Genomic DNA, 14172 nt, shown 5'->3' on the forward strand with positions numbered 1-14172 from the left:
ACGAATTACCCTCATAACTTAGCAGCCTACAACACTAAGCATTTTTTGTCTCCCAGTTTCTGCAAGCAGGGTCCTCATGAGGTTGCAGTCATCTCAAGGCCTGACCAGGGCTGGAGGGTTGACCTGCTGTGTGCCAGGCTCACACGTTGACCTGACCAGGCTGTGTCCAGGGTCACCCATATGGTGCTTGGCAGACCCAAGTTCCTCACTGGCTATTGGCAGGGGCTTTGGCTCCTTCCCATGTGGGTCTCTCTATAGGGCTGCTTACACTGTGGCAGCTTGTTTCCCCCAGAGCGGGCAAGCAAAGAAGAGGGAGGGAAAGAGAGTGAGAGAGCATCCAAGGCAGGAGCCGCAGTCTCTCATAACCTAATGTTGGAAGTGATGGTCCTTTGCTTCCTGGTCCTGCTGGCAGGGGACTACCCAAGGGTGCAGACATCAGGAGGTGGGCAACATCAGGCCATCTTGGAAGCTGGTCACCACAGTCCCCAACACATACCTGGCACATAGAAGATTCTCAAGAAATATTGCCAGGTACGGTGGCTCACACCTGTAATCCCAGCACTTTGGGAGGCCAAGGCAGGCGGATCACTTGGGGTCAGAAGTTTGAGACCAGCCTGGCCAACATGGTGAAACCCCATCTCTACTAAAAATACAAAAAATTAGCCAGGCATGGTGGCATGCGCCTGTAATCCTAGCTACTCGGGAGGCTGAAGCAGGAGAATCATTTGAACCCGGGAGGCAGAGGTTGCAGTGAGCCGAGATCGTGCCATTGCACTCCAGCCTGGGCAACAGAGCAAGACTCTGTCTCAAAAACAAAACAAAACAAAAACAAGAAATAGCGGTAGAATGAAAGAATGAAGACAAGAATGATTTTGGTGCACTGAATAGTCGGGTCCATCCCTGAAGGATCTTAAACACATTCAGGTTTCTTCACACCCCCCACTGACCCCCACAATGCTCTCTTATTCACCTCCATCTCTTCCCAGCCATGTGAATGGGGCAAGTTCCAAACCTCACAGGCCTGTTGTGGGGATTAAAAGACATGAGGGGGCTGGGCGTCGTGGCTCAGGGCTGTAATCCCAGCACTTTAGGAGGCCGAGGCGGGCACATCACCTGAGGTCAGGAGTTCAAGACCAGTCTAACCAACATGGTGAAACCCCGTCTCCACCAAAAATACAAAAATAGCCAGGCATGGTGGCGTGTGCCTGTAATCGCCAGCTACTTGAGAGGCTGAGGCGGGAGAATAGCTTGAACCCGGGAGGTGGAGATTGCAGTGAGCTGAGATTGTGCCATTGCACTCCAGCCTGGGCAACAAGAGCAAAACTCCATCTCAAAATATATATATATATAAAAGACACGAGAGCCCAGGCTTGGTGGTTCACGCAGGTAATCCCAGCACTTTGGGAGGCCAAGACAGGTGAATTACTTGAGGCCAGGAGTTAGAGACCAGCCTGGCTAACATGGGGAAACCTGTCTCTACTAAAAAATCAAAAAAATTAGCTGGGCATGGTGGCGCTCACCTGTAGTCCTAGCTACTCAGAGGCTGAAACGGGAGAATTGCTTCAACCCAGGAGGCAGAGGTTGCAGTGAGCCACCAACGCACCACTGCACTCCAACCTGGGCGACAGAGCGAGACTCTGTCTCAAAAGAAAAACAAACAAAAAAACATTTAGAAACTTGAGAGCAAGTTAGTACTAGTATGGACACTTTTAATTAAAAAAAAAAGAAATAGAAAAAATAAGACATGAAGGTGTAAGGATCATGGGATCTGACACACACAAGACTTCAATATGTAGCCATCACGGGCTGGGCACAGTGGCTCATGCCTGTATTCCGAGCACTTTGGGAGGCCAAGGCAGGCAGATCACTTGAGGTCAGGAGTTCAAAACCAGCCTGGCCAAAATGGTGAAACCTCATCTCTAATCTCTACTAAAAATACAAAAACTAGCCAGGCGTGGTGGGATGAACCTGTAGTCCCAGCTACTCAGAAGGCTGAGACAAGAGAATCCCTTGACCCAGAAGGGAGGTTGCAGTGAGCCGAGATCATGCCACTGCACTCCAGCCTGGGTAACATAGCAAGACTCTGACTCAAAAAAAAAAAAAAAAAAAAAAAAATATATATATATATATACATACACACACATACATGTAGCCATCATGGGCAGTGCTATGTGTCACTAACACTGCAGAGAAAGAGAAAGATCAAGGGATTGAAAGAGCATTTGCAAAATTATGACTGAAACAGTAAAAGAGATCTAAATTACTCAACTCTACCTTGCTCCTTTTTTTTTTTTTTTTTTTTTTTTTTTTTTGAGATGGAGTTTCGCTCGTTTTGTCCAGATTGGAGTGCAATGGTGCGATCTCAGCTAATTTTGTATTTTTAATAGAGATGGGGTTTCTCCATGTTGGTCAGGCTGGTCTCGAACTCCCCGCCTCAGGTGATCCACCCGCCTTGGCCTCCCAAAGTGCTGGGATTATAGGCGTGAGCCACCGCGCCCAGCCAACTCCATCTTGCTTCTAACCTCCAAGCTGTCCTTGTTCATTCCTGGGCATAGGCTGAAATAACTTTGGGAGAAACTCAGTTCATAGTTTATAGTTGAAAACAAAGATGATAACAGCCCTTTCCCAAAGCAGATCTCCTTCTTGCTTGGGGACTAGATTGCCTTTATAGGACTAACATTAGCCACGAGATTAGAAATTATGGTTTAGGAGTCATGCCGCTGGAGGCTACAAAGTTCTGACCCTCCCTAAACTGCTCCTAAGATCAGCGCTTGAGATACTTTGCAGACCCTGCACTTGACGGATCAGCTGGCACCACCCAGGTAGATAAATGAGCTCATCTGATCTTGTGGCCCCCATCGGGGAACTGACTAAGAGCAAGAAGACAGCTTCGACTGCCTATGATTTCATCCCTGACCAATCAGCACTCCTGGCTCACTGGCTTCCCCACTCCCAACCCCCCGCCAAAAGTTGTCCTTAAAAACTCTGCTCCCCAAATGCTCAAGGAGACTGATTTGAGTAATAATGAAACTCCGGTCTCCCGCATAACTGTCTCTGTGTGGATTACTCCTTCCTAATTGCAATTTCCCTGTTTTGAGGAATCGGCTCTGTCTAGGCAATGGGCAAGGTAAGCCCATTAGATGGTTACAGGATCTCCCTGGATTCAGGAGCAGTTGTGAATCTGGGGGTGTTGGAGTCAGTGCATGTGCGTGTGTGTGTGTGTGTGTGTGTGTATTTCTATGTGTTTGATCTTCTGAGAGGAGCTGTCACAGGTCAGCAGTGCCGTGGATGGGTCATGAGGTGCAGACACCCAGGTTATCACTTGGGCCAGAGATGGTCACATGCTGGGGCCTCAGTCACCCAAACAGGCAGGAGATACTGATGAGTACATGGGCTGCCATCTGTTTACACTGCATAGCATTCGTTATACCAGCAGTTCTTAACCTTTTTGCAATGAAGGGAGGTCAGGGGACAGAGTGTCATGGAACCCTCTGAAAGTCTGCAAGTTCAATGCTCTGCCAAGCAATTAAAAAAGAAAAAAAGAAAGTTTGCAAGAAAAATGCACATATGTACATAAACACTAAAATATATATATATAATCAGCTGGGCGTGGTGGCTCATGCCTGTAATGCCAGCACTTGGGGAGGCCTAGGCGGGTGGATCAAGAGGTCAGGAGTTCAAGACCAGCCTGGCCAAGGTGGTAAAACCCGTCTCTACTAAAAATACAAAAATTAGCCGGGCTACTTTTTACAGGTAGGCGCCTGTAATCCCAGCTACTCGGGAGGCTGAGGCAGAAGAATTGCTTGAAACCGAGAGGCAGAGGTTGCAGTGAGCCGAGATTGTGCCACTGCACTGCAGCCGGGGAGATAGAGTGGGACTCCGTCTCAAAAATAATCATAATAATAAAATACAGATATAATGATATAAATAATATAAATATATAAAAATAATATAAATATAATACTATAATAAAAATAATAAAATAAAAAATAATAAAACATAAACAAACATATATTTTATAGTTTATATTTATATATAGTTTATAAAATATAGTATATATATTTTATAACTTGAGGTCAGGAGTTCAAGACAAGCCTGGCCAACATGGCGAAACCCCGTCTCCACTAAAATATATATATATATATATACACAATCATTTCAGACCATTACCAGACCTTAGATTCAAAATGCCAAACTGAGACTTTGGCCTCCTTGAAGGCAATGATTGGAGCTTATATCTCCTAAACAAATTAGTGAATGAATGAATGAATGAATGGAAAAAAAGAATCAAACAACTGCCAAAAAGCCCAGAATCTGAGAATCTTTGCTGGTTGGCATATCCCCTTCAGAAAACCAGCTGGTTTCACAAGACTTCAAGTGTTGCCTTAGCCACCTTCCTAACTGTATGACCTTGGACTTGTCACTTCATCTCCCTCAGTCTCATTTTCCTTATCAGAAAAATAGTGTGAATGACAAAGGGTGTTTTGTGGGCTACACAACCCATTAAAAACATAAAGGTCTCCACTGGGAGCCGTGGCTCATGCCTATAATCCCAGCATTTTGGAAGGCTGAGGTGGGCACATCAGTTGAGGTCAGGAGTTCAAGACCAGCCATGGCCAACATGGTGAAACCCTGTCTCTACTACAAATACAAAAAAATATATATATGTATATATATAGCCAGGTGTGGTGTCACGCACCTGTAGTCCCAGCTACTTAGGAGGCTGAGGCAGGAGAATAGCTTGAGCCCAGGAGGCAGAAGTTGCAGTGAGCGGAGATCGTGCCACTATACTCCAGCCTGGGCGACAGAACAAGACTCCATCTTAAAAAAAAAAAAATCCAAAAAAAAAGGTCTCTTGTTTTGGAAGAAGCTTCTGAAGTTAGGCAGAAGGAATTGAGTGATCAGATCAACCAGTCCTCTGGCCTCTAGCCCCATCAACACAGACCTGCCTTAGGGCTGGGAAGATTGCTGGTGGGGGAGCTTGCTCCAGGGAAGGAATGGAAATGCTGGAGGCTAAGCCTGTCATTTGTTAGCATATTCATAGTCAGATGGCCAAATTAGGACACAACCAAGGTTGGGCCAGCTTGCTTTGGTCTGGTTCCAGGTCTAAGACAACAGCCTATACAAGTTGACTAGATTGAGAATCCTACAGACATTCAAGCAACAAATATTTATCTGTGCAGCTACTATGGGCCAAGGCCTGTGCTAGGCACTGGGGATTCTATGAGAACAAAGCTACTGCGATCGCTGTCCTCTCAAAGCTGACAGGAGGAAGACATTAATTAATCACCCAGGAGAAGTGTAAAGGTGCTGTGGAGCTGTGTAATGTGGGAGCTCCTGATCTTGGGGTGGGGAGGGACAAGGAGAGCAGGACAAGCTTCCTTGTAGCTCAGCCCTGAGCTCAGTGAGGAGCCATGGATGGGTTGGGAAATACCCTGGGCAGAGGCTATAGCAAGTGCAAAGGGCCTGTGGTTTTCTTTTGAAACTAGGAAAGAGGCTGGGCATGGTGGCTCACACCTTTAATCCCAGCACTTTGGGAGGCCAAGGCGGGTGGATCACTTGGGGTCAGGAGTTTGAGACCCGCCTGGCCAACATGATAAAACCCTGTCTCTACTAAAAATACAGAAATTAGCCGGGCATAGTCATGGGCACTTGTAATCCCAGCTACGCGAGAGGCTGAGGCAGGAGAATCGCTTGAACTTGGGAGGTGGAGGTTGCAGTGAGCCGAGACCGCGCCGCTGCACTCCAGCCTGGGCAATAGAGTGAGACTCAGTCTCAAAAAAAAATAAAATAAAATTGGAAAGAAGGCGTGTGTGGTTAAAGGGCAGAGTGAGGGGGACTGGGACACAGACATGGTTAGAGAATTAACACGAGGCAGGCAGAGACCGAGTTACCTTGTTCTCTTTAATGTGACATTTGCAAAGACAGAAGAAACCAGAGAAGCAGATTTCAAGTCTCTGAATAGTTGTTACACAGAAGAAGGCTGTCTCAGAAACAAAATGAGGGGAACTCCTCCAGCAAGTGGGACTGGAGTCAGATAGGAAGGACTTTCCAGCAGAGAGGGGTGTCTGTGGAACTGCTTTCACTCATTCACCTGTTGTGGGTATCTGCTGGGTGACAGAAAGTGGGTTCGTTTGTTTGTTCACTCATTTCTCTGTCCTGTTCCCCCTGCCATGATCCCCCCATTAGTGCTGCTAAGTGAGGAGGACAGTAGACAGCTCTGTCAGGGTGAGTCTGTTGTAGGGAGAGGGGCCTGGTACTGGGGAAGGCAGGGAAGGAGGGATGTAGATGGGGTATCATCTCTAAGCTGCCAAGGGCAGGTGGAGGGGTGAGAGGAGGGGACCGCCCACAGCAACCAATAACAAGAAGTGGATGGGACAATCCAGGTGCGGTGGCTCACGCCTGTAATCCCAGCCCTTTGGGAGGCCAAGGCAGGCAGATCACCTAAGGTCAGGAGTTAGAGACCAGCCTGGCCAACATGGTGAAACCCCGTCTCTACTAAAAATACAAAAATTAGCTGGGCATGATGGTGGGCACCTGTAATCCCAGCTACTCGGGAAGGTGAGGCATGAGAATTGCTTGAACCCGGGAGGCGGAGATTGCAGTGAGCCAAGATTGCGTCACTGCTCTCCAGCCTGGGCGACAGAGTGAGATTCTGTCTCAAAAAAAAAAAAAAAAAAAAAAAAAAAGATGAGACAGGACAGAATTCCCCTGGTGGGCACAGCAGATCTGCCAGTTGTTTGGAAAGGGCTTGTTTGGAAGCCCCTCATGCTTGTTTGGAAAGGGCTGTTTGCTTGCCAGGTCTCTTCTCTAGACTATAAACTTCTGAGGCCAGGCAAGGTGGCTCACACCTGTAATCTCAGCACTTTGGGAGGCCAAGGTAGGAGGATCACTTGAGCCTGGGAGTTCAAGATCATCCTGGGCAACATGGCGAAACCCCATCTCTACAAAAAATACAAACAAATTTTTATCAGACATAGTGACGCACATCTGTAGTCCCAGCTAGTCGGGAGGCCGAGGTATGAGAATAGCTTGAGTCTTTCGAGGCTGCAGTGAGCCATGACTGCACGCGCCTCTGAACTCCAGCCTGGGCAACAGAGTGAGATCCTGTCAGAAAAAAAAAAAAAAGAAAAAAGAAAAGGCTCCTAGAGGGCAGGATCTATGTCTTGTTCAATATCATATCTCCCAGGGCCGGATGCAGTTAATTTCATTATATTCATTGAATGAATGAGAGCACAAACAAATGAATGCCATGTTGCAGGGATGCCTGGGAGGGCAGGAGAATATAGACTGTCCACCACTACCTGCAGGATCTGGCTCCAAAGATCTGAGCCTTGGCTGGGTGGATGGCTCACACCTATAATCCCAGCACTTTGGGAGGCCAAGGTGGGCAGATCACTTGAGGTCAGGAGTTCAAGACAAGCCTGGCCAACATGGCAAAACCCCATCTCTACTAAAAATTAAAAAATTAGCCAGGCCTGGTGGCAGGCACCTGTAATCCCAGCTACTCAGGAGGCTGAGGCAGGAGAATCACTTGAACCCAGGAGGCAGAGGTTGCAGTGAGCCAAGATTGCACCACTGCACTCCAGCCTGAGGGACAAGAGCGAGACTCCACCTCAAAAAAAAAAAAAAAAGAAAAAAGATCTAAGCCTTGATCTATATCATTGCCAGAATCTTCCCAGGATGGGGTGGGGTGGGGTAGCGCATTTAGAGCAATTCAAGGTCAATTCAAAACTCAGGTTTAGCAGGCTAGCCAGAGCCACAGGGTGATACGTGAGCCAGTTACTAGACTTTGGAGGACCAAGTCACAGCCCAGGGTTGGAAAATAAAACTAAGCCTTACTCTAGGGGGAAGTGGATGGGAGGCAGATTTGGTGAATGCCCGAGTGCCACAGGGAAAGCAGACAGGTTTCTGCGCATTTGAGTGAACTCAAGGACACAGGCCAGAATATTTCAAAAGTGTTTATTACAGAGCCGTCCTTGTGCTGGGGACCCAGGTGACCAGGCAGGCTGCTGCCTGTGCAGAGAAGGGAGCAGAGATGTTTCTGCCCCTAGCTCCTCCTGTACTTCCTGAGATCCCTCTAGCCCCTGTCCCTGCTCTAGCCTTGCCCTTTGGACCTCTTCTGGGGCTCTGAGGAGAGGAAACACTCGGGCTAGCTCTGGTTTGGAAATGAGGGTTCTTGGAGGCAGTTTCGCTTCTACTATGCTGTGGAGCAGGGGGAGCCAACCAAGACTCCGTCTCTAGTCTCTTTAAATAACAAAGGATCCTCAAAACCAGTCAGATCTTGACAAGCTTCTGCCCAAGTAGGGAGATGAGGTCCAAAGGGGAGCAACTTGTCTATGACTGGGTGCAGTGGCTCACACTTGTAATCCCAGCACTTTGGGAGGCCGAGTCAAGCGGATCACCTGAGTTCAGGGGTTCAAGACCAGCCTGGCCAACACATGAAACCTCATCTCTACTAAAATATATATATATATATGTATATATATATACAAAAATTAGCTGGGTGTGGTGGTGCACCCCTGTAATCCCAGCTACTCAGGAGCCTGAAACATGAGAATGGCTTGAACCTGTGAGGCGGAGGTTGCAGTGAGCCAGGATCACGCCACTGCACTCCAGCCTGGGTGACAGAGTGAGACTCTGTCTAAATAAATAACACAAACAAGAGCATCTTGTTTCAAGTCACTCAAGTTCAAACTCAGCTACCCTGATTGCAAGTCAGACTGTTCTCTAAGCCAAAACTCAAGGAATTCTCAACCTTAGTAGGTCAAAAGGTGCGATCCCTAAAGAAAATACTTAATTTAAGAACACAAACCTTTCTCCTCCTTCCTTTCCCCTAGGGCATCACCTTGCCTAGCAGGAGGCAGGAACACTTTCTCTAGAGCAGGTCTTGTGATGTTTTGCTTAAGAATGCAGTTTCTTAGCTGAATGCCTGGGTTCAAGTCTGGCTTCAGCCACCTCTTGGCTCTGTGACCTTGGGCAAGTTACATACATCCTGTTCCTCCTGTTTCTCATCTGTAAAATGGGAGAATGAGTAGATTACAGGGCTGATGTGAGAATGAAGTAAGTGGAGCCTCTTAGTGCTGAGCATGCAGTATGTGCTTTTCGTTGTCTTGGAAGGGAACTGTGAAGCCAAGAAAGGGGTCTAGTCAGCCCTGGTCACTAACCCCCAGCACAAGGTTTTAGTCGCAGAATGCCCTGCAGCACATCTTGCAGAATTGCCAGCACGAGGACACCCTGGGTGGCCTCTTCCTCCTGAGCCCACCCTCATCAGTCCTCAGATCACTGAGGGCCCTGTCCTTCTGCTTTTGGGGGGCAGATAGAGCAGTGCAGACCTGCACCCACCATCCAGCCTGACCACCACTTGCCACACGGAGCCCTTGGGCAAGACGCTTTCTTTGTTTTTTGTTTGTTTGTTTTTGTCTTTCAGCTTTTATTTTAGATTCCAGGGATACACATGCAGATTATAAAGGTATATAGGGAGCCGAGATCACCCCACTGCACTCCAGCCTGGGAACTGAGCGAGACTCTGTCTCAAAAACAACAACAACAACAACAACAAAAAGCAACAACACAAAGCTATATTGTGTTATGCTGAGGTCTAGAGTATGACTAAACCTGTCACTCAGGAAGTGAGCACACAGTACCCAATACATGGGTTTTCAACCTTGGCCCCTCCTCCCTGCTCCCCACAAGGCGCTTTCTTAATGTCCCAGAGCTTCTGCTTTTTTCATGTGTGAAAATGGGAATGCTGGCCAGGCACGGTGGCTCACGCCTGTAATCTCAGCACTTTGGGAGGCCGAGGCGGGCGAATCACGAGGTCAGGAGACCGAGACCATCCTGGCTAACACGGTGAAACCCCGTCTCTACTAAAAAATACAAAAAATTAGCCGGGCGTGGTGGCGGCCGCCTGTAGTCCCAGCTACTTGGGAGGCTGAGGCAGGAGAATGGCGTGAACCCGGGAGGCGGAGCTTGCAGTGAGCGGAGATCGCGCCACTGCACTTCAGCCTGGACGACAGAGCGAGACTCCGTCTCAAAAAAAAAGAAAAAAGAAAATGGGAATGCTGCGCTTAAACCGTTTCCAGGGTGGTGGGGGGATCATGTGCCTGGTACCTAGTTGATTCCCAAAACTCGTTCATCCTTCCCAGGTGGAGTGTGCGGGTTGAACTCATGCCCATCTGCCCCTCCCTCCCACCTTTGCATCTCCCACCACCAGGAAGGAGGCCAGCTGGAGAGCACGAGGCCACATTCTTGGCCTCTTGGCCTCTTTGGCTCTAACACTGAAACCTTGGGCAAGTGACACACCCTCTTTGTGAAGACCAGGTGGATTGAGCTGTCCCTGGCAGCCTGAGTCAGGGTTCACCAGGAACTCAAGTGAGCCTTATTGAAACCACCTTTGCAAAAATCATAACTGAGAAAATCATGATAGTAAAATATATCAGACCTAACTGACCCCATCTTGTTTCTAACTTCTAAACTGTCCTTGTTCATTCCTAAGCGTAGGCCGAACTAGCTTTGGAAAGAAATTTAGTGTATAGTTTATATAATAGCCCTTCCCAAATGGCTAAACTGTTCTGGTGAAACTAATGAAAGGCCACCAGCCACCAAGTCAAGATGAAAGGGGCTGGAATTCTAAATGTTACCAGCCATTATTCCGGAGGTTATAAGATTTGCAACCTCCCTAAATTACTCTTGAAGGTAACATCACTATTGTGAACCTAAGATCGGCCTTTCAAGATGTCTTTTCAGGTTTTTGCATTTCTAACGACCAGAGAGCCCCACTTGGACCTGCCAACCAGTTCTGTGGCCCCCCACCCAGGAACTGACTCAGCAGAAGAGAACAGCTTCCACTCCCTATGATTTCATCCCTGAGCCAACCAATCAGCACTCCCGATTCACTGGCCGCTACCCACCAAATTATCCTTAAAAACTCGGATCCCCGAGTTTTTGGGGAGACAGATTTGAGTAGTAATAAAAGAGTTTTGAGGGAGACTGATTTGAGTAATAATAAAACTCCAGTCTCCAGCACAGCTGGCTCTTCATGAATTACTCTTTCTCTATTACAATTACCCTGTCTTGATAAATCGGCTATCCTAGGCAGCAGACAAGGCGAACCCCTTGGGCGGTTACACTGTCACCTAAGATGACTCCTGTTCACAAGATCTCTGCCAGGTTGGCTGACTTGAGTCCTAAGGTGAAACTCACATGAGGAGAAGAGGATCTACAGCCCATGTGCTGGGCAGAGGTCTTAACCGAATGGGGGATGGGTTTCCCATTCCCTTTCTATCCCCATGTTTAGGTACATGACTGATCATCCAACTCACTGGTACAAGGAAAAGGGAAAGTAAAGAAAGCTGAAAGAGAGGTAGAATTGTGTCCTGATGCTTTTGGCATTTAGGAGTTTTTTTGGTTTTTTTTCCCCCTGAGACGGAGTCTTGCTCTGTTGCCCAGACTGGAGTGCAGTGGCATGATCTCTGCTCACTGCAACCTCCGCCTCCCAGATTCAAGCAATTCTCCTGCCTCAGCCTCCCAAATAGCTGGGATTATAGGTGCATGACACCATGCCCAGCTAATTTTTGTATTTTTAGTAGAGACGAGGTTTCACCATGTTGGCCAGGCTGGTCTTGAACTCCTGACCTCAAGATCTGCCCACCTTGGCCTCCCAAAGTGCTGGGATTACAGGCGTGAGCCACCACGCCCAGCTGGCTTTTAGGAGTTTCTACAGCTTTTTCACAAAGGCGGTTTCTAGGTAGCACCCACGAGCTTTGGCACTCCCACCACCTGGCTGAAGGCAGAACTCCGCAGTAAAAACTTGAAGCCGCCAGTGGCCAAAGGATGTTATCTGCCTACCCTCCCTAACCCCATCAGTGAATTAGGAAACCAGGTTGAAACTGCTGCTAATTGCCTCAAAAGGTTAGGATTTGAATCAGTTGCCTCCAGGGCACTTGTGTGACCTTGAACAAGTCCTTTTATCTCTGAGTCTCAATTTCTTTATAAAATGGGGATGGATAAACTGGGTGCGGTGGCTCACGCCTGTAATCCCAGCACTTTGGGAGGCCAAGGTGGGTGGATCACCTGAGGCTGGGAGTTTGAAACCACCCTGACCAACATGTACTAAAAATACAAAATTAACTGGGTGTGGTGGCACATGCCTGTAATCCCAGCTATTCCAGAGGCCGAGGCAGGAGAATCATTTGAACCAGGGAGGCGGAGGTTGTGGTGAGCCGGAGATCGCTCCATTGCACTCCAGCCTGGGCAACAAGAGCAAAACTCCATCTCAAAAAAAAAAAAAAAAAAAAAAAAAAGAGGAGGGGGAAGGGATGGATAGGCTGGGCACAGTGGCTCACACCTGTAATCCCAACATCCCAACATTTTGGTAGGCCAAGGAGTGTTGATCACCTGAGGTCAGGAGTTCAAGACCAGCCTGGCCAACATGGTAAAACCCCGTCTCTACTAAAAACACAAAAATTAGCTGGGCATGGGAGCAGGTGCCCGTAATCCCAGCTACTTGGGAGACTGAGGCAGGAGAATCGCTTGAACCCAAGAGGCAGAGGTTGCAGTGAGCCGAGATCACGCCACTGCACTCCAGCCTGGGAGACACAGCGAGACTCTGTCTCAAAAATAAATAAAATAAAATAACATGGGGATAACACTGGAACAATCTGTTACTGTGAAGACAAAGTGAAGGAACACAAATGGAGCACTAACCTAGAGCTAAACACAGCAGGGGACTTGTTTCATTCAACATCTTTTTTTTTTTTTTTTTTTTTGAGATGGAGTGTTTCTCTGTCGCCCAGGCTGGAGTGCAGTAGCATGATCTTGGCTCACTGCAATCTCTGCCTCCCGGGTTCAAGTGATTCTCCTTCCTCAGCCTCCCGAGTAGCTGGGATTACCAGTGCATGCCACCACGCCTGGCTTTTTTTTTTTTTTTTTGTATTTTTAGTAGTGATGGGGTTTCACCATGTTGGCCAGGCTGGTCTCAAACTCCTGACCTCTAATGATCCACCCGCCTCAGCCTCCCAAAGTGCTGAGATTACAGGCATGAGCCACTGCACCTGGCCTCACTCAACAAACATCTATAAGGCCCACTGTGCACCAGCCAGGCTGTCTATACTAGGGGATGGGGGTACATCAATAAGACAAACATGGTCCTCACGTTGCTTACAGGAGAGGAGGGATGACAGACAATGAGAGGGACAGTATGATACCCCAGCCCTACCAGCTGGGTGACCCCAGACAAGCTCACTCTTTTTTGTTGTTGTTGTTGTTTTATTTTGTTTTGTTTTGAGACAGGGTCTCACTCTTTCACCTAGGCTAGAGTGTGGTGGTATGATCACAGTTTACTGCAGCCTTCACCTCCCAGGCTCAAGCTATCCTCCCACCTCAGCCTCCTGAGTAGAGCTGGGACTACAGGTGCATGCCACAATGCCTAGCTAATTTCTTAATTTTTTGTAGAGATGGGGTCTCCCTATGTTGTCCAGGCTGGTCTCGAACTCCGGAGCTCAAGCGATCCTCCCACCTTGGCCTGCCAAAGTGCATTCTCCCCACCTACACACCCCTTTGTGACCCAATGGAGTCAGGTGTGTCCGGGTTTGAACGGCTAGGCAAATAATTTCTCGAGTGTTGTGAACATTCAGCCATAAACGCAGCGACCTAGCTCGAATAGCCCGGTTCATAGTATGTTCTCAGCAAATACTAGTTTCACGTCTTTCCTCTCGAAACACAATCTTCTCTCCTTCTCTTCACTAGCAGGCTTTGAGGGCCAAAAGGAGGAGATTAGGGTGGGGGAGAAACACACTCTTAGGAAGCAGGGGAGAAAGTGCGTTTTTTATTTACAGGGCCATCTGCAAAAGGGGCAAACTGTCTGTCACCACCCGCTCCACCAACTTTACGGGCGGGGGTGGGGGTGGGGAGTCATTCCTCCCGCCAACCCCCGCAATCCTCAGTAACCTATAATCTGGGGAAAAAGGTCCCGAGGGCTGGGTCATCCCGTGCCTCCCACTGGGTTTAGGACGCGAGAGCGGAATGGGCAGGAGGTGGAGGTGCACTTCTGCAAATCTCAAGAACCGGAGCCCTGGAGGCGGCGGATGAGAAAGTCCACAGCCCTAGCAATTTTGGGTGTGTAGGCAGGGATTTAGCGTATGTCCACAGCCGCTCTAGTGAGGGTGCCCC

General features: G+C 48.3%; 1 long non-coding RNA gene across 1 annotated transcript; it reads right to left on the bottom strand.

Moving 5' to 3' along the window:
* Nucleotides 1-5982: 5982 nt before the first annotated feature.
* On the bottom strand, nucleotides 5983-8995 carry LOC129533712 (uncharacterized). Its single transcript, XR_008680050.2, has 3 exons — nucleotides 8816-8995; nucleotides 6852-6944; nucleotides 5983-6107 (listed from the first exon to the last, which is right to left on the bottom strand). It is a non-coding gene; the product is annotated as an uncharacterized lncRNA (long non-coding RNA).
* Nucleotides 8996-14172: the final 5177 nt, after the last annotated feature.

Source organism: Gorilla gorilla, chromosome 4 (assembly GCF_029281585.2).
Source record: "Gorilla gorilla gorilla isolate KB3781 chromosome 4, NHGRI_mGorGor1-v2.1_pri, whole genome shotgun sequence".
Taxonomy (NCBI): domain Eukaryota; kingdom Metazoa; phylum Chordata; class Mammalia; order Primates; family Hominidae; genus Gorilla; species Gorilla gorilla.